General features: G+C 36.6%; 1 protein-coding gene across 1 annotated transcript in view; it reads right to left on the bottom strand.

Annotated features, from left to right (window-relative positions):
- GALNTL6 (polypeptide N-acetylgalactosaminyltransferase like 6) overlaps positions 1-27,257 on the bottom strand; it is a 437,607-nt gene that overhangs the window by 276,838 nt on the left and 133,512 nt on the right. The gene's annotated exons all lie outside the window — the stretch shown is intronic.

Below are 27,257 nucleotides of genomic sequence, written 5' to 3'. Positions count from 1 at the left end.
TTCAAGTATATCAAACGTATGGAGCTAAACATTTCTCTTTTCAGCAGTGTTCCAATACGACTCCTTGGCAAGAAGCTCATGGAGATTAAACAGACCACTCAAACTGATCAGGTTTCAAAAATGCCTTATCCTTCAACACATGAAGGACTTGGATTTTTTCTTTAAAGTATCACTTGTACAAGATTGGAGTTGTAGTTACTCTGCACTTTACAATGTTCCCCTTTTATTTTTTGCTAAGTTTTCTTTTTTAATAGCTGCTACTAAGTTATTGTTATTCACACAAGGTCAAAGGACTGCATCAAAGGCCCAGAGCAAAGAAATTCTCAAAGCACCTTCAAATCCTGTAGATCTTCACAATAAGCAGTAAGGGGAAAAATAGCCCAAAACACAACCCCACAGAATACCCAGAAAAGAAACTCCCATGCAATGTGTAGTTAGTAAGCTGACTTCTCCTTTCCAAACTCCAAATTCTTGGGTAAAGATAAAAACTGCTTTTAGCTTCTAAGCAACATTATCTTCCTAGAGCTCCTAGAGCTCTCTTGATTCTTTCTGCTAAAAGATAGTATTTTTATGAAAATTAAGAATCAAAAAGTACAATTGCAAGTACATGAAATGTAGATTTGTTGCTAATAAGAATAACATGAAAACTCTAGCTCTGCTAATTACAGGTTTTAATCAGTAAGCTGTCCAGAACAAAAGGCATGTATGAAATGCATGCTAGAAACGTTCTCAAAGTTATGAGAAAACACATCTGAACAGCAGTTCCAGGGACACAACATGTGATAGGAAACACTGAAAGCCCTATAAAAATCTCATGCCTGTGTAACACTGAAGCTTTGCCCTTCATGTGTGCGGTTTGTAAACCCAGTGAACACTGGACTCACCCATACTCTCTTACTGATTTTACACCACTGGCTGCACAGAACTGGACAGCACTCACTGACTCCAAGTGAGATTGTCCCAGCACAGTCAATTAGGGTTTCTTTTTTGTAGGACAGACAAATATTTGCCAAGCTACATGATGCAGATCTGGTTGCTAAGCCATCCTTAAACTGGATTTCAAAGGCTTTTGGATTTGTAAGAAAGGATTTGTAAGAATTTGCAAGATTTGTAAGAATTAGGAATACCAGGCATGACTGGTTACCTTCAAGAAAAGGATGCTAGAAGTCCTGGGTGACAAAGATATATGCTGAAAATATCTGCTTTGGGTCAGCTGAGAATGCTGGATATTCAGGGCAAAGTGCCATGAGCTCAGTGCTCTCCAACAAACCCCTGAAATACTGAGGAAAATCCATCACACTTGGCTAGTATGGCCTACATTTATAAGTTTTAGTATTAAAGGTAACTTATATTACATAATGCCAAACTGCAAGCTAGTTTGTTTATTCTTCTATTACCACTTCTGCAGACATATTCCAAGAAACTATTGTTGACATATTTAAATATGATAAAAGTCAGAGGTTCACACATAAAAAAACTGAAGAACTTAATACATCCTGATAAAAACATGTCAGGTTATCAAAACATCTAACCTTTCATGTTATTAAAATGAAATCATTAATTGCAATAATTTTTGAGTTCAAACAAGGCTAATGTTCTAATAGTAATATGAAATTTCTTGGGTTCTAAAGTCAGAAGCATAAGGTAGAACACAGGCTGCAACAGCATTAATCATGATTCTTGAGCACAAATTTCTAAAATAATCTACTCTGAAACAGTAACTAGTTCTTTAAAGTCAGACCCAGACAGATTCACTTCAATTAAACTTGTACCCTTCTCAGTATGGGCACAGCTGGTGTGAATCACTTGGAACCAAAAATGAACAACAATTTAAACTATCAAAAGCAGGCTGAAGTTTACTTTTGTGACCTTTTATTCCTGTGCTAGCTTCTTTCCCTAAAAGTAGTTATTTAAAGGCAAGTTTGCAGGACACTCAAAGAAAGCTGAGGAGTAGAGTTTACAGCTGGTTTCCTGTTATCTATTTGCATTTTGATACCATTACTCTTTAAAAATATTAATTACATGTAACTACTTTACCTGATAGCATTTACAAGTCTAATGTACCAGGAGACACTTGCAAGCATAATATAGTTAAATAAATATATCCACTAAAATTAATCTAGCAAAAGGATAAGTATAAATCCAAATATCATATGATAGACAAAAACTAATGGAAGTCTTGCTGTGGCTCATATTTTGGAATGGTAACATTGCCCTAAGAGGAAACAGGAAACAAACCACTGTATTGGTGCCATTAGAAGTTCTGGTTTAACTACTGAGAGTATTATTTGGATTGCTGGGATTTCTTTTTCATAAATCCCTTAACTCCTTCACATTGTACCATAGCAATTTTTCAGCTCTAACACCCTTTCAGTGTAAGGGGAATTCAATAGAATGCCCTCGTGTGTCACTTGGTAAAACCAGCACTCAGACAGCGCCGCCTCAATCTGAGCACTGTGGCCCCTACAGGGACTGGACTTCACCAAATTCACTCTGTACACACTAGTTTTCACCTGTGCAGTGAGCATGAAACAGGGCTTAGGAAGGGATGCTGAGTTGCACAGACCAACTCTCTGGGAAAAGCAAGAGTTTTGGCAAGAAGCTAAGTTCTTTAGCTCTGAAAAAATATGAGCTGCCTTCGGTCCCTCAACTAAATATCTCCCTTATCTGTAACTGAAGGATGTTTTTTCCCTTTTTTTTCCAAAGTTGCTATATTGCTTAACAAGATACAAAAGAACTTGAGAAAATGGGTTTCTCCATTTCACTTCTACCTAAGGGTAAACAAATCACATTTTGAAAGACCTTAAAACACAATTTCTGGAATTTTTTAAAACTGCTAAAAGGGCCCATTGTAAAACTCTAAGTATGCTTACATGCCTCTTTTACCCAAATGATAATGATTGGAAGGGCTCCCACTTGTAAAGAATTTCTAGCTGTGGAAGAAGGAAAAGAAAAAAAGAAAAATAACGTAGTATTCTTACTTTAGCATTTGTCTTCGCCCTACATACTTTTTCTTTCTCAGTTCTCCATCCATTTTGCTATCTTGACAATTTGAAGTGTTTTGCATCAAATTAGAAGCAGCTCTGGTTTAGTTATACACAGGCTGACTCTCTGGTTTAATGGCTGGATAATAACAACCACCAAGTGTTGCTACTTGAAAAAATGCATACAAGAAAACCCATACAACTCTACATCCCATCTGAAAATGACAAGTTCTGAGTTGGTGAATATGACAACAAAAGATGGAGTGTGCCAAAAAATCTGGATTCTGAATTTGTGTTGAACACATATTTAACCACAAACTGATCGACTCAAGTGAAATAAAATTAACCACAACACATAGGTACAAATGCTAAAGAAGGTAACAAAAGAAATTCTTCATTTTAGGGGTAATGTAGAAACAGATCAAAATTATAAAATGCATAATGAATTCAGCACAAAAATGTGTTCAGGTGTTTAAACAAATAACCAAATCAGGTTGGGTTCCAATCAATAAAAGAAAAAACTTATCAAGGATTATTATCTCTGTGTAGGCGAATTACTGAACCATACATCATAGGAGACATGGTATTCTGGAAATACACATTTGCTATTTGCGTATCCTGAGTTTTTATGTAATTAAATGGCAGCAGCACTTCATGGATAATGTGAGGTGTTAGTTCTACGTGTGCCTGTAAGAGCATTAGTAGCCTTTTGGTATACATAAGGGCCTTAGAAATGGAAAGCAGGACTTCAGAACATTATGGTTCCTTCCTACACATGAAGTCAGGCTTCTTTCTGGTGGAAACCAAGATACAAGAAAAGAGAAGACTCAGGCACACTTGCCCCACTTCTCCCCAGTACCTCATCCTAACACAAAAGTAAAACTTACATGTATTCTTTACTGACATATCAATACAAATGGGTGAGAAATAGCTCAGCTAAGTAGCTGAAACATACTCAGGGGTTTCCCCTCCAAAACATTTCTGTACATCACCCACAAATAGTGCAGTCTGTCCCCACAGCCCTCAGCCTTGACCTCATGAACCATTTTCATCATTGCAGAACTACTACAACAGCAAATATCCCATTGCATACAAAGTGTTGGACTTTGACTGACTGTCAAAAAAATCCTGCAACAACTTATCATCCAACCATTTGTTACATGTAGTATGTTCCTCTGAGTTACACGTTTTTAAGTGTTTCAGTCCAAAAGAGATTACCCACCTACAGGAACATTACATACAGCATCTGCCTTACTATTTCATTTTCACATTAACCTCAAATCTTTTGGGACACAAGACTGATATGGTACTACATAAACTGAGAAGACTCTTCTCCTCCAGAGAAGACTTAACATCTGGTTCAATTACAGAGAATATGATAAGCACAAAAAATAGAGCTATTACCAAAAACTCACTCACATACCATTAGATCCCTCAGAGAGGGAAAAAAAGCTTCTCTACTTTGACATTTGAAAGCTTGAACTAAGAAACAAGTGCCTTCATTGAATAATTCATTTATTTTTCATTTCACTCTGTGAAGGAAGACAATTAGAGGGGACTCATGCAAGGGAAGAGGATATATCAATGGAAATGCACCTTTAAAAAAAAAGATATTACAGAAATTACAGATTTACTTTGAGCCTGAAGATTTGCTCACGTGCTCTAGGGACGTTTTACTGAACACCAACATATAATTGAATACTGCACTAACAAAACATCATATAATGATCAGCATAACCACTTCCAATTGTTTAATGAATTTTGAGAAATAATCTTATTTAGACATAAGCACTTCTTCACACTCAGGAAAAGACACGTGGGAAATGAAGGCGGTGAAGAAGTACTTAGACACCTTTGGGGATATTTCAGGAGAAGCATAAAAATAACCACTGTTTGATTCCTCTTTGTTCTTGGAATAAGCGCTTGTGTATAGTGTTTGTAAACAGTGCTGTGTAAAACACAATTCACTACCTTTTTTGTACCTTTCCAACACAGATCATTCTCAGGACTCTAAGCTCTGATCAACTACTCTGATCAAAAAAAGACAATAACAAAAGAACCAGAACTGAGCAATTAAATTCCTTCCTTCATCAAAATAAAATTAACGAAAAGTTTTTAACAAATGGTGTCACTGGGTGTAAGACCATATGTTCATTATATATCAGTTGCAAAATCACAGTATGTTCATTTACCAAATTTCTGATCTGGTACTATCAAAAGTACATGAAGACAGACATTTTCATGAAGCTTCGTCCCCAGCAGTTGGAAGAGTCATGAAAAAAATTTATTTTGAAAGATTTCCCCTTTTCCTGATTATGGTACATTTTAGCACAAGATCATCAAAATGAAATCTTAGCACTATGGCAGCCAAATCTGAAGTCAAGTACTCAAGCAAAATCCATTCCAGTGCAGTGAATGGGTGAGGATATTAAAGATGAAAACAAAAATATTATTTCCCCTAATGATGCGCTGATGTAAGGCAGCCTGATCAATGGAAAAGGTGTAAACCCCAAATATCACACTATCTCATCTCTACACATTTATGCTTAAGCTCTGAACCCTGCCTGTGTGGCTCTTCTTATCTGTATCTCAATGTTAGACTAAAAAACAAAAAAGGCCCCTTATCTGAACTGATATCTGTGTATAAGTATCACACACAGGGAACAGGTACAACACAGCCCTTAAGTGCCTGTGAAGCTCCCATCACCATAAAATGAAATATTACATGTAGCAATTTGAATCCACCATGAATATTCCCTAAACATAGCAGGAGCAGGCATTATTTTTGCATAGCCTAACACTATCAGCTGATGGTTTTGAAGCTCCAGGTTACATGTTTCCTGTCTGGATCCTCCTCTGGGATTCTGTCCCTCTAGGTGGGGAGCAGTGGCTGCAGCACCTGCAGCAGCAGGCTTTGGGGTGGGCAGCAGCTGCCCTGCACAAGGGGGAACCCAGGTCCCAATGGCATCCATAGACAGCTCCCATTGGTCCTGCCCCCCTGCTGGGCAGACACTGCCTGCCAAAATTGATGCCCCCCATCAGAAAGGCACCGATGATGAAGCCAAGGCTGGCCAGTAAAATGTAGAGAACTACTATCTGCTATCAAGAAAAGGTGGTAAATGCTCTAAATCTAGAATATTTCAAAAAGAATGAAAAAATCAAAATGCATTGTTGTATAATTACTGCCTTTTATTTTTACTCCAATTTTATGTACTTTTAAAACACTTGAAAAAAATGTGAATCTGAATTGCTTTTCATATCCTTGGCTTGAAGCCATATAATAGAGACTTCAGGACATGATGAATTTCTTCATATGCTCAGATTTCCTGTGCCACTTATTTGCTATGCCACAGCAAATAAGTGCTCATTGCACTGACATTTACATTAGTAGAAATAATTAGCCCAGCACATCAAAAAAAGGGCAGCACTTGATTTAGTCTGTGACATCTGAATGACTCGAGGTTATTTCATTTTCGAGACACTTAAATCACGCTTTTTGTGCTTGTAGATTCTAGACTATCATGGACAACCCAGTAGCATCATGCCATCAATTCCAAATCAAAGCTGTTAATAATGTTATTTAGAAAATGCCAAGCTCCCCAAGCATTTCATTACAGAGACTTTTATAGACAGGTATAAAAAAAGCTGTTATTGCTGGACTATGGTTATATATTTCAGGTCACAAAACTACAGCAAAAAAGATGAAGTTAAAACATGCATGGAACTCCAGAGGAGTTTGTACTCCATATCTGTTGAATATGAAGCATCATGAATTGCCAAAGGTGACCTACAAAGTCTGGCAGCGAACCCTGGCTTTCCAAATGACACAATTTGAGCTGACTGTAGGACAGGAGGTAGAGTCTAGACTCAAAGGATAATAAAATAATAATAACAGTAAAACAATATTCCACAGACCATGCAACTCCCATCTCTTTCTACCTGCTGACCTAAGCTGCTGATAGATTTGCTCAACAACTAAAACACCTAAACCCGTATTTTCTTGTTTTATTTTCACTTGTGTCATTTTCAATTCAAGGAAAAGTAACCAAACTCAAGTAATATGAGCATTTATGATGGACCTAAATGAATACATACTGCCCATGCTGACCATGTCCTGCTTTCTCCAGGTCTTCTTTTTCAACTGAAGACTTCTTTGAAGCACAATAGGGTCAGCTTGCAGAAGAGCCTGCATCCATATTGGACTATTGATTTTCAGCAAGTTTAAAAATCATACTTGAAATCGTGTTAATGCTGCATTTTTTTAATAACTACCTTTTCCAGAAATTATTTTTAACATCAAAAGACCTGAAAGGGGTTTGAAGAAACTCAGCAGGATTTTTGCCAGTATTTGTTGGTTTAGAACCAAAAAAAGATCTGTAAGACCATTCTGATGAACAATATAAACAATGGCTTCGAGTGACTCCTGGAAGAGTTTATTATATGCTACGTTTCTGAGGTGTTAAATTATATGGCACATGGATACGGAAAATTTTAAGCATGTTCATTTATGTAAACAGCCTTCTTCTCCTTAAAAAAACCAAAACAAAACCGAAAACCAAGACACCACCAAATCACAAAAAACAAAACAGAACCCTATCTTCATGGAAAGAACCCCATTGTTAGTAATTTTTTAATTTCTAAAAGGCTGAATAATAAAGATACGACAGTGCTTTTTCTTAATAGACTCTTCATATACATATTTTTCCTGAAATTTAGATTAAAAATATAAATGTCTTTATATTTTTACTATGCTGTCATGCTGTTTTGTGTTGGCTACAGCACTAACTAACATAAAAAGTGCTTTATCAGGATTCAAATGTCAGGTGTTTTAAGCAGGAAACAATTTTTTTTGCTTTATTTGTTCAGTGGTGATTAAAAATCTTATTTTCTTATGATAACTTCTGATATTATTTTCCTTTGCATTTCCTTTATTATAAGGGTATTCTCTCAGGAAACAGATTTGAAAAACAGTGAAGAATGTTCATTACAGCAAGGTTACCCTTAATGAGTAAAATTCAACTTATGTGTTGCTCCATGAGGCAACAAGAATAATTTCAGAAGCATTTTCTCTTTTTTTTTTCCCCCTCTGGTGCACCTCTTTTAAAAATATGAGTTGCAACATAACTGGAACATTGTTCAAATCTCTGTGGTACAACTGATAACAGCTTTGCAGCAAACCTGAAACCACTGATCCAGCAGACCCAGTAATACCAGAAAAAAGATATCTACCAATTATTATTACTGATCAATATTTTCAGTAGAAATGGCTATTTTTTTGGTTTTTTCACATTCTATTAAATGAGTAACATTGTAAGAGAAAGGTCAGTTGCAGAAACTAACTTTAGCCAAATTTCCTACCTGGAATGTTTTAGCACAACTTAAAAATTTGTTACAAAAAATAATTTTCTATAGCAATGAGATAGACGATTCTATATTTTTGACTACAACACAAGGTAGGACTTAATTTGACACCTCCAAGTATATGTAGAAGCTAATAGCATTCCAGAAGTAATGTTTTAATTGTTCAAAAGGAAAGTACTAGATTTTTGAACAAATATTTTAAAAAGCATTAAATTATAATCTCTACAGTTGCATGACCATACAGTGAAACAGCTCTGCATACAGGTGAAATACAGTGACTTTTTATTTCATGTAGTTGTCTGCTCATTTTTCTGAATAGTATTTCTAATGTTTCTTGCTGATCTATGCCACCACAAAATTCATGTTCCATAGGCACCTATTTGCAGAATACTCAAGCTTCTGGCATCAATAACTGAATTTTTAATTTGCAGTTTTTCTTACATTGGATTTAAGAAAAAAAAAACCCCAATGTTTAGTTAACTAAAGTAATGAACCCATGTTGGAAAAGAATTATCATCTTGCACTTTAAGGAAGACCTTAAGCTAATGTGCACAAATGAGAGAAAATACTCTTATCAGCAGGCTTTCTGATGCTGCAGCATATGCATTATTACTCAATCTCTCAGAATTCTTTTCTTATGTGGGCACTGGATAGTAATTTCCACTGTCTAAGAGATTTTCAAGCAAAGTCCACAGGCTGCTGCAGAAAACAAGCCCATTAAACAGGACTGACAGGTTTACATTCTTGTTCAATCATCTTAACAGAAAGCTGATAAGGAGACCTCCTGCAAGGTCTTTGGAAGCATGACAATTTCTGTGCTTTGCGTGAACTCAATGCAGATTTACTGAGACCAAAGACAGTCTTCCTAGCGCTTCCAGCATAATGAAGTTTGCACCTAAAGGAACTAAAATTTTTGGTGGTTCTACATGTTCACAGATGGTCATGGAAGTCTGAGACTCGTCTGCTTAAAACAGTTCCTAAGCTCTGAGCTAAAGACATGGTTTAAACTTCCCTATGAAAAGTCAGGTTGCATGTATATTGCATTTTTTTTCCAGTCTGAACCACACCTCTTTTTACTACTATTATTAGTTTTTTTAGATTTTCACTTTATTTTTTGTTTAGGTCTAATCATGCTTTCTCAATCTTACCTATACCTTTTACATACTCAGTCCCCCAGTCAATACCTTTTTGTAAGAGTTCTTATGTCAAGCTATTCCCACCCATCCTTCTTTTTATAGGTAACTCTATAAATTTTAAAGTAAATTGTGGGAGATTTTACAAAATAGCGCTGTTTATTATACTCCCTTCATGTGAGTAAAAGTTTTTCACTCCTACTTTCTAGCAATGGAACAATAACAAAATGATACAAGAAATATCTTAACATATTAAACCAGATTAGATTTGGCTCACCTTTCAATGAATCCAGTCAATTGCAAGAACAGGTAAATTAATAACATCAAAATAAACGGACTACTACAGAAAATTCAAAGGATGTTTTTTGTGAAGTTCAACAATCAGTTGCAGAATCATAAAAATGCATCATCTGTAAGTTCCTTTGAGGGACAATCTTACCCCACCTCAAACCGGGACTGGGTATGCCTAAATCACATCTGCCCTTGCCGATTTCCAATAGCAGAGATTGCACAGGCACTCAAGGCAATTTCATCAATACTTCATTATTCTTGCAATTAGGAAATTTCCCCTTTCATCTAACCTGCGTTACTTGCCATAATTTAAGCCTTTCATTTCTTTGTTCTTTTCACCGGGGACAAGAATAACATATTTCCTTTCTAGCAGCTACATTTCCATGGACATGAAAATTATTTTCTCTCCTAGATTAAATGTTCTTATTTTTTCAACTTCTTGTTGCTAACCCTGAAATATATGAAACTTTGAGAACAGCATTACTTTGTTAGTAATTGGATAAGGCTAAGAACAGCAAGTGTAAAATGCTTATTAAAACTCCCAAACAAACCAACAAGAAACATGATTACTAAATGGATGAAGAACTAAGACAAGTAACAGGAGGCTACATTTCCTAAAAATAAGCAAGATTAAGTTATTTACTGTAACATGCTTTTTCCCTGTCTGAGAATAAAATAGCCTTGCATACCCATGTTGTGCTTCATGAATACTTCATATTTCCTATCCAGCCTAATACTATTTTACGAAGCAGCAGTGAATTCTCTTAATTAAAGTAGACAAATGACTGAAATGTTTATAAATAATTAAGATTGTCAAGATAAAATTATGTTATAAACCTAAAATGACACTGAAATTCAGCAGGACTCATATACTTATGATGACCAAACTACCAGCAATTTGGATCAAACACATCTTGTACTTCTGGTTGTGCCTGAATAAATGCTGGGTTTTCCCCCAGTAGCGAGAGCATATTTAAAGAATTCACATATGCAAAGAAATCCATCCCCATGAACAAGAGTAGAAGGAGGGAAGACTTATGAGAGTTTCAAGTTCAAACAATGACCTCTTTTTTTTTTTCTTTGAACCAAAAACGTTGATATTGGACAAACTGATGATCTCCTCTGTCTAATGCCATTTAAGATGACCTTTCCATTTTATGCCAATAGTTTTCAATTAAAAAACCAATCACAGTATATTTCACTAAAAGGAGTACTGTGATTAGTTAAATCTAATTTTATCAACAGCCAGAATGTGAAAAGCATATTAAAGTAAGGTGAACAGCTTTGATTGATACACTGAGTTTTAATTTCCAATTCCTCATCTCCCACTCTTTTGGTAGGAAATGAAGGTTACACATCACTGAGCAGTGTAAGCTACTGTAACTCAAATGCAGCTTCAAAGATTTGACCTTCAATTTTTCTCCCCCCTGTACTGTATAGACTCCGAATTGATAAGTCTGGAGCTATGAGGAAAGTTTTTAAACATAAAATCCTTTTTAAAAAAACCCACAACAACCAATGAAGATGAGCATTAAATTTAATTACCATAGTTCTTCTGGAAGAAGATCTATATACACCTTTGCTATGGGCTACTTATTTAGATTTTGAAAACGTCCTCCTTAAAATGCAAAACAGTTCTTTTCCAATGTGAGTTCAGTTCCTGAGTTAATTAAGATGTCCAGTTTTTCAAGAACTAGGACCTATCCCATGTTCAAAGCTAGGTATTTTAATTTGTGTTTACATAAATTAATAAGGTCATCCTAATTTTTGTCGATACACACAACTCCTACGGATATTACCTTTAAAGTTTGAGAATGCTAACGGTAGTTACTACATCCAAACATCTTGTACTTCAGACCATCCTGTGGCATTGCACCGAGGAATTCATGCAGAGTCTGCTCAAGAGCCATTAAACGCTGCAGAAAGGCATGACAGCCAGAGAGATGTTACCACACTCTGCCCCTTGAGAACAGGAGGTGCAGCAGGGTGTGAGAGACCCTTTTGATGACCCCTGTCTGAGGGCCAGCTTCCAGCAAACTCCAGGCAGCAGGCCCTCCTGCAGCCTCCTGCTGGGTCACAGCTGCAGGACCAGTTAATCCCGGCCTTTCATCCCAGCAGGCTCTCATCTGCCTGCAGGCTGGCTTCCACCAGGCCTGCCTGGGAGCTCAGGAGAGTCTCCCTTCTGTCTTTGGAAAGTCTCTATGCATAAACATAAAACACTTTTATTCCCTTCACACTACCTTAGCTGAACTCAGTGTCCTTATGTTCCCCAGCAGAGATGATACCAGCTAGGCTTCAGTGGCTCTAAGGCAAACTCCAGGGCTCCCTAAAAGACCAATTCTCTCTACAAGCAGGGCCATTATTACCATGTACACACAGAGGAAAAATTATATTATGACAGCTACCACCACGAAGTAGCTGTTCTTTAAAAACTGACTTTTTACTGATGACTGTTACAATTACAGGGATTAATATTATTAGTCCCCCTCTTCTCTTAGCTAGATATTTCAATACTGAAAAAAATCTGAACTTCTAAATTCCTCAGATGTGGGGAAGAGTCTAAAAGGAAATACATTAAATTTTCAGTTTAATATATATTAGAATCCATGGAGACATTAAATTTCACTTTTCATCTATGAATATTAAACGTTAATGAGTTTTCAGGTACAGAGATATTAAAGTGAAACTTCAGAGAGCTATGACTTACCTAGGATACAGAAAAGAAAGTTCACAAGGGAAGCTAATAAAGGTCAAAACCACAGAATTACCATAAACCAGAACATAAAATAGAAGAAAAACAGTAATTCAAGCAAATCTGATTTTAAAGGGGCTCTTAAGAACTGCATACACATTTTCACAAGCAGAATTTTCATGTAAAACACAAAGAAATGGGTAGTAATTAAATACATAGTTCTATTCATATATAATATTCAAATGGAGAGTCAACAAATATTAAGAGAACAACTTGTGGAGGAGGATGACTAACCTTAAACTGAAGAATTCATAAGTACAAACAAAATCATAGTAATAGCTGCATCCAGATCTCCCCTGTTCCTCCCATGACTCCTGTTCTGGCTACATCAATGTCTATAGGTATAAATATAATAATGCAAAAATGCGGACATAGAGGGATTAAACAGAAAGGTGAAGTAATATGCCCTGATTGCATGACAGTAGACACAAAATACAAGGAAAGAACTATCTAAGAATAAAGAGGAAAGCAAAAGATCATAGGTCAACCAAGTGACTGCTTATTTTTTGTATATTTATAATTTATCTTTCTTTTGCTATCATTTATTCATACACACAACCCCTCCCTACAGGTATAAAAGCAGATATTCCTTTCCTCCATGCCAAATTTAAAAACTTCTAGTTACAAAAGAAAAAAAAACCTGGGCAATATTTGGAGACATTTGGCAGAAATATAGTGAAGCAAAATTCAACACTAGATGTTCCATAGGGAAAAAAAAAGAAAAACAACCTGAAAGTCACAGATCTCCTTAACTTTAACCAGCAACTAGAACGGTTTCCAAGGTGTATTTAGGGATGTAGTTCTGAGAAATCAGTTAATCAGTTACAAGCATGTGGTGCCTAGCACAGCACATTCTGAAGGCTATCAATAGTATCAATTTAACTGAAAACTTTCACTTCTAAATGTTCTATTTTCAGTCTGATAGACATCCTTTCTATTATCATACTGATATACCATACAATTCTGATATACCATACAAAAATATCGTTCACACATACCATACAATAAAATATGAACAGCTCAACAGCAATTTGTAAAATATCTCAGAATTAAATTTAGAGATGGATATATAACAAGGTATTTTTATTACATTACAGCATCTACCCCTGTATTTACAGTAACCAATATACATACCTTCAAAAGACAGGTATCAGTATCGGCTCCCTGATTTTAGACTGGTGAAGCCTGTTAAAACTCTTACTGCAGGTGAATCATCAAACCCAGTCAGGGTGAAGGAGAAGGAATAAACTGAAATTGTGCACTTAACTGTGCTCAGCATGAACCATGTTAACAGAAGGAAAACAAAAGGATTTAGTTCTGTTACTAAATTAAACACCACCACCCCTGCATTCATACTAACTGCAAAACTACTGAACAGATTTCTTCTCAAACAGAATTTCACAGTGCAAGCAAATCTTATTAAGCTTTTAACACGATCAAACTGTCAGAAGTATTATGAACAACAGTTGCAATTAAAGTTTTATTGTAGATACTTCACTAGGACAGTATCTAACATCCCTAGTTAAGAATCATAAGTCTACAGTGCTCAGCAGCAAAACCTAATTTTTGCCCAGATGTGTTTACAAATAAAGCAAATGAGAAGAGAAATATAAGCATGAGACAATATTATTCAGCATGGAAAACTATGTTTTCAGTGCACTATGAAACTAACCAGTGCTAAATTCAAGAATCCATCATCACAAAAAGGATTTCCTTTCTAATTTAGGAGTAGTTACATTATTTCATAGAACTGTACCTTCTGCTCCTCTGAGGCAACACAAAACAAAGACCAGGGTTTAGACTGAGATCCATTGACTAATGAGAACTGGTATTTGAAGATCTAATAAAAGAGCTGGGGTAATCTCCAACCCACTTGGGGATTTAAATTAGGAATGGAATGTTTAATGTTTTACATTAGAGACAACATTGAGACATAGTCAAGGCAGTAGCCTTTTCCTTGTTCTTTGTCAGTTCTAAGGAGAAAGAGACAACAGGGATTGGGATGCTAATTCTTGAACAAATACTCAGCTCTATGGATCAATAGAGGAAGTCCTATGTCTCCGAAAATGTGGGGGGAAAAAAACCTTAATTTTTCAATTTGTCTCCAAACAAGATCCTACTACACTATCCTCCAATCAGAATTAAGTCCTTAGCTTGCTAATTTTTGTTGGAATTGGTCTGGAAATCTTTTAAGACACAATTTTCTTCATACAAATCATTAAACATGCCTCTTGGGCTCATACAGTCAACCAGATCCATGGATTCCTGCCCCTCTCCAGTACCTCTTTATCTCATTCATATGGACATGGCCTTGATGACACCAAACTACATTGTCACAAAAAGCCTCATGTCACTCTGCTCTTCCTGGAGAATATGCATGCTTTGTCTGTCAGGTCTGTATTTGACCAATTGCCTGTATCAAAGCCCATACTGCACACGTAAACCCAACAGGAAATGCATCACTTGGGCAGTGCAACCTCTTCCCTCTGACTTGGAGAAGTCCTCCATCTGTTCCTTTCTGGAATGTAAACATGCACCAGTCCTGTGCCCACAGTTCCATTTGCATAAGCTGCTCTGTATTCACTACCATTCATTATCAATTAAGGCAGTACTTGTCATTCATCTATGCTCACCTGTCAGATAGTCTGTGTTTAGTACCACACATAAATAATTTAAGAACAGTTTCTTTTAAATGTTTCTGCCACCCAATTCCAGTTCAACACACCATTCTCCCTAAGAGTGAGAATAATTCTCCTTAAGCTGACCTGAAGAGGAATTAAGAGCTTTAGGAGAAATTATAACCTTGTCCTTCTCATACCACGGGGCAAAACGCCCTGCAGTTCTTGCAAACAGTTTCTTCTGAGATGAAAAATAATCTCTATCTAATATCAGTCTCTGCAGCAAGTGCAACTTAAGGAATTCCTTCAATAAGAAATTCATATAAAGCAGTTCATTCAAGTCAAGACTCATTCAATTTCTCTAGCAACTGGCAGAAACTTGTTTTTAATTCAATTATGTTTTCTACAACTCTTTAAAGGATAGGATGGATCATCCTTTGATTGATCACCAGGTTCCCATAGCTAATGCACATGTAGAAAGGAAAAACTCACTGCAGAAAAAATCTTTTGGAAGAATTTAATCTGAATTTTTATTTACACATAGCCTTTATCTTTTTCCATAAATTTATATTATCTGAAAAATTGTGAAATCAGACAACCATAATGTGATTGTTACGAATGCTATATTGAAATATTTTTCACTAACACTGTATCTTAGTGTTATGGCAGCAAATAATATGGTGGCAAATAATTGCATTACAGTCATCTTTAAATGCTTCACAATTGTTAGAATGAATTGATATATTAGGAAACTGCACTACGTAAGGTACTGTAAATACTGAATAATTTTGTCAGACTGCCACATCTTCCCCTGTAGCATCTTGTTAGGGACACCCAGACCTTACCCAAGTGACCACTCTGGCCAAAGCAGGCACATCCACGGGCCTGGGGCCAGTCTCAACCCACAGGCAGCCTGCTCATCCCTGTGTTCCAGCCTGGCCATCCAGGCTGCCTCTGACCCTGGCTCTCCTCTCATCCTGACGCTCACACCTGTGTGCTGGTGCCTGACTACGCCACCAGGACCCCAAAGGGCAGCCTGGCCCTACAGCTGGGCACTTGCTGCTCCTGACCATTTCTACATCAACAATATCACTCGCTTTCCCAAGTCCATAAGGCCTGAGAGTGCCTTTAGAAATACGTAACTCACCAGAAAGCTGGAGGTACATTATCCACAGAAATATAAATCACAGAGTGGGTTGTTATATAACAGTAATTAATACGCAGCACAATAATGACTGAATTAATGAATTGTTACATAACATGAAGTAAAGTCAGTTAGAAACTTAACAGCTGTGGCCACCCAGCCACCACCACAGGACCACCCTGCTGACTGGGAACTAAGGAAGGTCACAAGTTCTCTCCAGAAAGCTGTTCCTGAGGCTCGGGAGCCATCCATCCACACGGGGCTCTGTGGGATAAACCCAACACCCAGCAGGGCCCAGAGCAGACCATCTGCTCAAGCGGCTCGTTCAGTGCCACCTCAGGAGTGGCTAAGCCTGGCCTGAGCTAAAGCAGGGCAACAGCAGATGGAGGTCACTTTTCTTTGGCTTGTGAGTGTATGATGAGCCAGAGGCTTCCTCAAAGCACCTCTGGTGAAACCACACAGGCAGCTGACTTCCAGACCCAAAATGAGTCATTGACAAGAGAAACAACACACTGCTCAGGCCATAGTGCACTCAGTTAAATTAACGTACCTGAAAAGAAATGCCATAAACAGCATTTTTTAATAGTCTTAGTAGTCTTTTTAGCAGTCTTTCTTTGAGGAAAATACAAGGCTACACTGAAGCAGTACTATGTACTAAAAAGCAAAAGACCAGATGTCACAGAATAAGCTTGCCCTAACACCTCTCAGTCACATAAATGGAGGAAAAAGGCAAAAAAACCTCCAAAACAATAAGGAAAGAGAAAATCATGAAAAAAAAAAATTTGTACCACATATAAGCCTGAAAATCAGTACTGAAAAAAAACCTGTCATCTATCAGAAAAGTCCAGGTAACAGAGATATTGATGAGGCACTACATGAAAGTACCGATAAATGATGTAATTTGTTGCTTTTAAAAGGGTAATAGTCTGACAGAGTGGATTGTAGATAATGAAAAGTGACAGGCCATACTGTACTGCAGTATACATGCAGTGCAGCAACAGTTTTAAAAGTGCTTGGGAATACTTTTGGGCAAAGGAACACGGCCTTTTATAACAGAGAACCATTAGAACAATCCCTGCCATGCTTTTGTCCCTTACCAGCTAGCCCACATACATTTATTTCTGCAGCAGTCATATCTTAATTATCAATTCACATCCAGTGTTTTCCATCCAGATGTCTTGTTTTGGAAACCAGGAGCTGCACAGTTAGGATGCTGGCTACTCTGTAACAGTTGGTCATGATTCATAGAAGTGTCAATAATCTGAGGTATATTACCTGCAATAAAAGCAGTGCTTGGACAAAGTATTAATGCAAACCAGTCAAATATCAACTGTCAAACTGGATCATCCAAATTCTCTGTTCCAAAATTTACATGTTAAAAAAAAAACCTAAAAAAATAAAAAAAAGTAAAACTGTTTCATATCTGCAAAATATAGTGGACTGACTTAATAAAAATAATTATAAATACATTACCTGTAACTCTCTTAAATTTCATTTTGAGTCTCAAAATCAAACCCTCAAAACACCTGCTGAAGAGACTAGAGGTATTATTATGGTGTATAGCAGAGCACTGAGCAGCACACAAACAAATTTTCATTACTGCAGTTGGTTCACAAGGTTTGACTCATCAGTTGGTATATTTCAATTCTGGTAGAGTAAATAAACATAAGAGACACAGCAATATTATCTAAAATGGTAAAAAGAATTAAATCTATAAAACAGTCTTTGCAGACACAGGAATAAAGGCCATGTTGTCTATCACACATAACTACATAGCTTAGGATAGGATGCTTCTAAGCATAGCACGCTTATTTACTGAAAGTAGAGAGAATTTAATTAAAGCGCCAAAGATGTTTCCTATACCTTCCTCTTACTTGCCATACCCAATACCAGCACTACAAATATGACAGCCATTCAATCACAAATACTGAAGTATTACAGCTACTATACAGTTAAAAATGTATGCAGACAGAATAAAATGTTCACGGTCTCTACCAAATTCTAAATGCCATCTTATTGTTTTCTGCAATCTTACTGTTTTTCACTATTTAGTGTAATAGACACGTGTCTGTACACATCTGTATCAAAGTTGTGACGTTAATTTGACATTACAGTTGCTTTTGGAAAAATGTGACCTATGCTTCAAGAACATATAACCCGTGAGTAGCTGCCACAGGTAAGGTGTTGACAGGTTATTGGAATGCCTGTCACCTTCTTGGATGGCTTACACAAGTGTCAACAGTGGAGAATGTCATCTGAAAATAAGGACTTGACCCTTAAAAGAAAGTTTCGTTAATGAGCATTTCTGAAGTGACGCTCAAAAGTGAGTGTCATAAGAATCCAGAAAAACTTATTAAATAAAGCTTTTTTCTTGCTTAACCCACCATTATCAAAGAGGATCTGTACATGCAAAAAAAGACTTGCCTTTGTGGGCATCTGGTCTGAAGAAGTGAGGACAGACAGAAGACCTTGCTATGTGTTCTCACTTCTCATGATGATTTAAAACTTTCATATGCCCTGAGCCCCTGATCTCTTTTTGCAAAGCCCATGTTCCTGATTTTATTTCACAGAAAAATAAAGCCATCTGCTCTAAAAAAAAAAGTGCAGGCTTATTCCACTGAAAAAAATAAATACATTTTTTTCACAAAAGAAAACATATTTTTGTTAATGTTTTAAATTTAATATAATACTTCAGCCAAACTCAGAAGATGTAGAAATTTATCTTAGAACAACTTCACATTTGCAATAACCAAGCTTAAGTCTTCTCTTAACAACAGTAGTACTGGAACACAGGTACTGATGACTCACATCCTCTTGAAAGTTTTTTCATGCTTCCTTTGTGGCTCCTCTAAATAGCAAATTTCAATCAAGTTTCATAGCAGAACTCTCACAAAAACTTCAACTGCACGCAAGGGATGAATGTTACATCTGTGATACCATCCACATGCTTTCCTTATGCATTTGTTCCTATGACTTTTGACTCTATCCTTGTTGAACAAGCTGAAAAACACTCTTTTGATCACAAATCTCTCTTGAAACTAATTACTGCTTGTTGAATACTGTGCTTTCTGAGACTGCAAATATTTTTAAAGTCAAACTGCAAGGGATGGATTTTTTATTATTAGAACAGTTGTCGACTTTGTTTTTCCAGAGCAGATATATAATTAAAAAGCAAAACTAAGGAAAATTATGACCACAAACATAGGTATAAGCATTTAGGCAGATATTACGACATTTCAACTCTATCCAGAAAGAGAAATTCTCGTAGGCCAGAATGAAGCCTGATTAATAGCACTCAGAACTCCCTTTTTTTTCTTTTATGCTGAGTACCTAATAAACTCACATAACAATCCTTGCTATCTTACACTGCAGAAAAGTGCCCTACCCAGGGAACGTGACTAATCCAGAATGAGGAGCCCACAGCACAACAAAGTAGAGCCACTGACTCCATCTGTTCCCTAGAGCAGTACACTTTCTTTGCACAGATGGGATGAGTGGGACTAAGGAAAGAGAGTTGAATTCCAGCTGAACTCAGGGAAACAGATTCCTTTTAAAATAAGAGGATGTTTTCTACTGACACCATATGTCATGTATTGATGTCATGTATTGAAAAATAATGGACAAAGAGCTCTCTCTGCCCAATCCAAATACTCAGCTTGAACTGTAAGGGTATTTTTTAAGTACCTTTCTCCAAGTGCTTTGAATAAAATTGGCTTTTGCCATAAGGTTTCTCTGCTGTGCTGACTTGGTTTGCTATCTGTTGTATCCATGAATGGGTTAAGCTTGATGCCTGAATGCTATCAAATGCTGAGGGGATGTGTGGATGAGTGACAATGGGGCAGATATACTGGGAGACCCAAGCCACGTATTTCAGAGTTCAAACATGCCAGTCAGATTGTTTAAAGGAAATATATTGGACCAGAGTCCCGAGACTACAAGAGTAGCCAGGAATAGTTCAGACCAACAGCCCTGTGAATTTCAAATTGCCATATATTATTGCTGCTTCCCTCACATAGCCTCGCGAGTTTTGGTCAAATTTAGATTTTTATCACTTTTGTCCTTCCTCAACTCAGGTTAAGTATCACCTATGAGAGTATGTTTCTTTTAATTAAAATTGGGTAACACTGCATCACATCATAGTGCAGAATCCTCTCTTTCTGTTTGAATTAAATTAGAGTAACAAGAATTTATTTACAGTTACTTTTCAGATGTGCCAAGAAAGTATTTATACCAGTTTTCATACACATCCATATTGCATTTCTGTCTATGTGCTTCCAAATGTAGTGGATGCTCTAGAAATCAAAGTGGAAATAAAAGGGAGAACAAAAAAAAAAAGATAGAGTAGATAAATAGAGTGGATTTGGAGCTTAATAGCTCTTGTTTACGTAGCTCCATAGCTAAGTAAATAGCTTAGCTGCTAATACCACTTTGGGCTGTGACAACCATAATTATCAGATCTCAACCTCTCCACCTGCTTTTCCTCCAAATTGTCTTGAACACCTTTGAGTGTCTTACAGCAGCAGAGGGTTCCTGTGCGGGTATCAGGACAGCTAAACTTGTGCTCTCACTACCACAAGATCTGGTGAGACAAAAAGCAGAATTCAGAAAATGCGCACTGAAACATGATAGTTAAAAGCTTTTTTTGACATGACCACGGTGTTTTCTTCCTAAAACATATTTTTACTTTTAAAAAGTGTATTAATTATGTAACAGACCTACATTACCCTAATGTAACAAATCATTTCAGATTGTTGCATGGATATATTATACACACATATAATATATCTATGTAAGATATACATATAGTGTATATCTAAGTTTCAAGTTATGTCTGACCTTTGTTTATGGTGAATTACTTATTATAGACTATCATATTGCATCTTGGTAGATTCTGTTAAAGGGGTGCATATTTAACTGCTAACTAACAAAAATCTACACACGTTCAGTGCTTATGGAACTATAAAATACACATTACAGTTCTGCAAGAATAGATGATGAACCACTGCATTGTAAAACTGAAGCAGGGCAGCTTTCTCCTGTTACTAAAAGTCTTATACATTGTGACAAGTACATGACCTTTCAAAGATCATAGGATATTTAGGGTTGGAAAGGATTTAAACACCATCTCATTCCAACTCCCCTGCCACGGGCAGGGACACCTTCCACCAGACCAGGTTGTTCCAAGTCCCAGCAATCTGGCCTCCAACACCTCCAGGGATGAGGCAACCCCAACTTCTCTGGGCAATCTGTTCCAGTGCCTCACCACCCTCACAAGAAGGAATTTCTTCCTAAAACCTTATCTAAACATACCCTCCTGTCACTGTAAAGTCATTACACATTCCTGTCATTACAAGCCCTTGCAAAAAGTCTTGGAGTGGAAAGATAATAAAGTGTGAATATTGTTGATGCAAAGAATGTGTTTTTCTAGAATAGCAAGCAATCATAAATCTACTTTTCTGGTATAATATATATGAATTGCACCAGTTTTCAATATTTATACCAGCTTTCATACACATCCATATTGCATTTCTGTGTATGTGCTTCCAAATGTAGTGGATGCTCTAGAAATCAAAGTGGAAATAAAAGGGAGAACAAAAAAAAGAAAAAAAAGATATGCCCTATACACGTTGACAGTACAGAAGAGAAAACATATGGAAATGTTATTTTGAAACTGATAATTGAAATTTATCTGTCATTGACCTAGAAAACGTTATTCCTACTCCTGCCATCATCCTTAGCAATATTCCAACTAATGTGTGAAAATATATGACTATGCATGCAGACATGGTTATCATTTTTTCCTCTGTTCAGTGCCCAAAATAACACAACAGAAATTCCAGATTGCTTGAAATGAAAAAAAAAATAAAATTGTAACACAAAGCACTTTGAGGTCAGGAGTACCAAATTTTAACCTTTCAAAACCAATTTTTTTCAGCTCTGTTCTGATGCTGTACATCAATTGCTTACGTTACAATGTGAAACAAAATCGAAATACATTTAATCAAGGGGATTCTAGACTTGAAATAGTAATTCCAAAGGTCTTAATTTAATTCATATGATCCCTAGATAACACCTGGATGTCACAATCCTATCTGTGGTTGACTACATTCCCACAGGCTTATACCTAAGAAGATAAATAAATAAAAAGATAAATACATGATGTCTGGCTGATGGAATTTGACCTGTCTGAAACAACCTCTAGTATATTTTAAACTGAAAACTTCCCATCTTCATACATCATAATACTGATGATATTATTTGCATGTTCATTAATGTAAATAATATGCACAAGCAGTTGTAACAAGAAATGTAGATGGAGGAAATACAAATGGTGAGTGAGTCATAAGTGTCAGGGCAGTAATTTTTTTTTAATAGTGTCTGAAGAATTATAGGAGGAGATAAACTGGACTTGAGTTTTATTGGTTTAGGTCTTTCGGTCATAATCGCTGTACCAAAAACTCAGTGATGCTGAGACTGAAGCATGTGATAGAGTACATCCATAATCCTTTAAAAAAAATTCCTGAAAGACAGAGAACTGAATAGGCTTTACAGCACATAGGTCAAGCTTTCAATAATGAGTTCAGCTGCTTTAGTGGCTGTTGAGATAGATTAGACAAGCTTTTTCCACAGGCTTAAAATCATCAATATATACCACTTTCTTTATCAGAATTCTGCAGGTGCCTTATTTCCTTCTCTGATAGCATTCCTATACTCTCACAAGAAAATAATTCTAGTCTTAGCTGTCAAATTCCTGAATGACCCACACTATTCCATCAAATGCAGATTTTACGCAATGAAAATAAATTATTATTGTGAAAGCTCTACATTTAGCACTTCAGAGTCTTTTAATTTAAAAAATTTAATTTGTTTATCTCAAAGTGATTTTATGATCATCAAGATGTTCTTCACATTTCTGTCTCAAATCTTTGTATTAAAATTCAGCCTAGTCTGAAAAGTTACATTTGTTAGAATGAAAACAATAAGAACTTCCAAATGCATCAAGATTTCTATATAGAGGAAGAATTCCTTATATTAATATTAGAAGTTAAAATAGGTTCTTATTAGAATAGAAAATAGGTTCTTTCACTAGGTATCTTCCCTGATCTTTTAAACCCTGTCCACGATAGTGGAGAAAACACTTAGGAGTTTAAAGTATAAACACTTAAAGAGCTGCAACTCTAATACTTAATTCCTACTAACATTAGCAGCAAGAAGCATCAGTCTACTAAACTGAGAAATAAAGGACAAGAATTTTTAGGGATTATATGCAAAATTAAACTTAAGACAGTGATACCATAAAGCTACTGAAAATGGATATTGCACTAGGTTTTCTGTGAGGCACAAGTTTCAAATATTTCCTTAATTTGTAAACCTTGTTGTTTACAGGGACTACAGGTCCTGCAATTTACTGGTGTAATTCTTTAAACCTTTCAAAGTAAGGCTCAACTCTATAAATTTCTCGTACTTCAACATCAGCTTCTTACAATAAAATATACCTTTTGGATTATAATTAGAACTGTAATTACTTACTGCAATAGCGATAATTATAATTTCCAAGAACACTACTTGCAAGTTCTAATGAACAATAAAGTATATTATTTTTCCTGCAGAAATAACAAAATTACCTAAAATAAGTTATTAATGTCTTGATGAACAACTGAGAATTGGTATAAACAGTTCATGATAGGCAACAAGAAGAAAACAGGACAACATCAGTATTACAAATGTTTTAGCATTTGTAGTGAAGGTGATACAACAGAATACAAGAGCTGACTTTGAAGCCTTCATTATTCTACCTACAGCAGAAAGATATGCTTCAAGAAGGGGACTTCTGGGCACTATGGAAAGCCTAAAATAAAAAACAAATTAAAACCCACAACAATATGACAGAAATTACTTTGCCAAAGGCAACCATTTAACTGAGATCTAAAAACTTAATTTCCTATATCCAAAAAAGCAAAATCTTCATGGGAGTTTTCAAGATACCCTTTCTCAAGTTAAAAATTTTATTTTAATACATGAGAGCTATTTATGATCAAAACCCTCTCTGCAAATTATAGTACCCATCTTGTATCAGAAGCCTGATTGCCAGCAGCCATTCTCTATCAGGGAATCTGTGACAGAGGAATCAAGAGCTTTCTACACTTAACAGTTTCACTGTACAAGAGTAATATGTTTCCTACCAGCATGGCCATTAACTCTGAACATCCATTTACTCAGGAACTGATGATAGGGAGCTGGGTAAATGTCAGCAGCAGAGCAGCAACAGGGACATATCCCATTTTCCTTTTTAAATGGTGTGTTTCTTTGCAGAATGGAGCCAAAATGGACCACCAGGAGCAAAACAAGACCAATGAGGCCAGAAGACACTGTGAAAAGTGACCTAATGCAAAGACTGAGGTGTAGAGAGATAAACCTGCTGTTATGGTGAAGTCTAACATTCAAAAGCTGGATTTCAAGGTTCTTGAAACACAGCATCTGTAAATGACAGTCCAAAGCACCTCTAAAAAACTGAGCTTCAGCTTCTATTCATCATTCTTATTGCAATTAAAAAAGTAAAATTCACAATAGCATCAAGTGCTCCTCAGTAGAACACTCAATTGCTAAGTCTGTGCTCTGCTTTGCTTTATTAACACAGAGACTTTAAAGAATGCAAGTAGTTCACAGCTGTGGATACAGATAAGAATACAGGTATTGGACAAACAGTAGCACAGACTCCAGTGACAAAGTAATTTACTTGTGAAATGTGCATAATGTCTATTACACATGTGACCTCACCAAAAGGCTATCTTGAAAGGCAGATCAGAAATACTTGTGATGAAAGCAGTAAAAAGAGATGTGAGGCACTTGGTAGGTGAACTGTGTGCAACTATGCTCTGGCAAATGTTAAGAGCAGAAGTAGTCTTCATAATTTTGATACTCATTATAATTTTATTTTCTAGTGTTCATTTTAAGTTAATGAACAACATTATCTTATCAAAGAAAAGGTTGTGATGGATTTTCATTGAATACTTCCTTATAGATGATTTTATCCATCAGACTTACTTTTCACTTTACACTATTTTCATATTTACAGCTTGGAGGCTATGCATAAAAAATCTGTGACGCAGCTGCACTGTGATTGTGTATACATAAGAGTAACATAAATAGGAGTTTTATCTCAGAGCTGCTTCTCTGCCTGCCACAGCCTCATTCCCCATAGCACAATCTGCATTTCTCAATAGTAATCTTGCTATTATTACTCATCTTATTTCTACTACCATAAAAACCTGTCTTGCTTTTCATCCTCCCCTGCTTCTGACATTGATTAGGAGAGGACTGTCTGTATGTGTGGGCTTACGTAAGTGTGGGGTTTATGTCTAAAAGTATAATAACTGCTTCCTCTTAATTATGTACTCTTACTGATCACTGATACAGAGAATTTATTTTAAATTATACAGCAAATAAATGCCACCAAAATTACTTTCACAGGTTTTTTGCTTTTTTACTTAATAGAAAACTGTGAGTAGACAGACACCCAGCATTACCTGAAGGTGGATGAAATATTACTGCCACTTTTCAGCTAGTATTTTCTTCAAATCCAATAGAAGAGTAATAATAAAATAATTAAAGCTATCTGGAATGGATTTCATCTCAATGGCCCTTTTATGGGCATTATTTTGCTGCATACCGCAACATAAATGAAGCTTACCTGGGGAAGGTATATCCAACTAGCAATTCCCAGAGATTTCGTTACCCTAGTTAGGCTAAGGAGACACTGAACAAGTTTTTCTCAGGGACCTTTTAGCTCTTCATTCTGTATGGCATTGTCTTCCTCTTTTCAAAGCCCAACAACTGCAACATTGTCATACACTGAGAATGTAAAAGAAAAGCCTTTTCTTCCCACAGAAATGGACAAACTTGATGAAAATAAAGAGCATCATCTTTTTTCAGATCTACAATGATTGAATCACAAATATCATACAATATGAGCTGAAACGTAACTCAAAAAAAATTTCTGAGTAGTTTGCCTTAAATAATCCTTATTTCACTCCTACACACTATATTCAAAATCTGAATAATCATATAGCTGGAAAACAGCAGTCAGCAGACAGACTACTAGACAGAGAAGTGGATTAATGTTTCTTGCTATGTTGTTATAGATTCAAACTGTTGTAATTCTTTGTATAAAGACTTACATGTTTTGGAAGTTATGTGCAATTCCTTCCTTCTATGCCCAAAACATTGAACATATCATGGTTGCTGTATTTATTGCATAAACATAAATCTTCAGTGAAGATTCTGAGGCAACCTGCACAGACAAGAATACTCTGGAGCTGAGGATCCCACCGAGGGAGGGAGGGAGGAGAGCTTTCCTAGCCAGCAAGACCTCAACAGTGGAAAAGAGAGATGGGCCCAACACCCTACTCCTGAGCTGGCAGTGGGGGAGCTGTGACTCAGAGGCAGCTCTGACCCAGCAGCATGGACACTGCCTACCCACACCTGGACATAAGTCACCCCCACAGAGTGTGAGCACATGCAGAATATGGATAACCTGCCCACTCCAGAGCTCAACTGGTATCATTGCCCTCTGGGGAGGAGCTCTGGTATGGTTTCCACTCAGTGGGAAGCCAAGTCATCCCTGCTCTCCAAAAAGGATGTACTGCCTCAGCCAGAGCCCCCAGAAAAACATATGGCCATCCTAGTATCAGGTTGCAGGGAGTGCCCATTTCTTGCACTGGATTGTAGCAGAGAGAGCAGCTGTGTCAGCGACCAAGGGGTGACCTCTTAACCTGGTAGCAGAGTTACAGGATGAGTTAGAAAGGTTAAAGAGTACTAGAGAACAAGAAGGGGAGATAGACTACTGGAACCAAGCTCTAATCCATCTGAGACAGGGGCAGCCACTAGAAATAATTCAAGATGAAGAAAGTTGAAAGAAAGAGGCAAATGAAGGGTAGCCCATGCTCTGAGTGGCAAGTGAAAACCCCATGGTTT

Source organism: Agelaius tricolor, unplaced genomic scaffold (assembly GCF_023055355.1).
Source record: "Agelaius tricolor isolate 1412-34295 unplaced genomic scaffold, bAgeTri1.0.p SCAF_8, whole genome shotgun sequence".
Classification (NCBI taxonomy): Eukaryota; Metazoa; Chordata; class Aves; order Passeriformes; family Icteridae; genus Agelaius; species Agelaius tricolor.
Note: the sequence above shows the minus strand (reverse complement) of the source record. Positions and strands in the feature narration are given on the sequence as shown.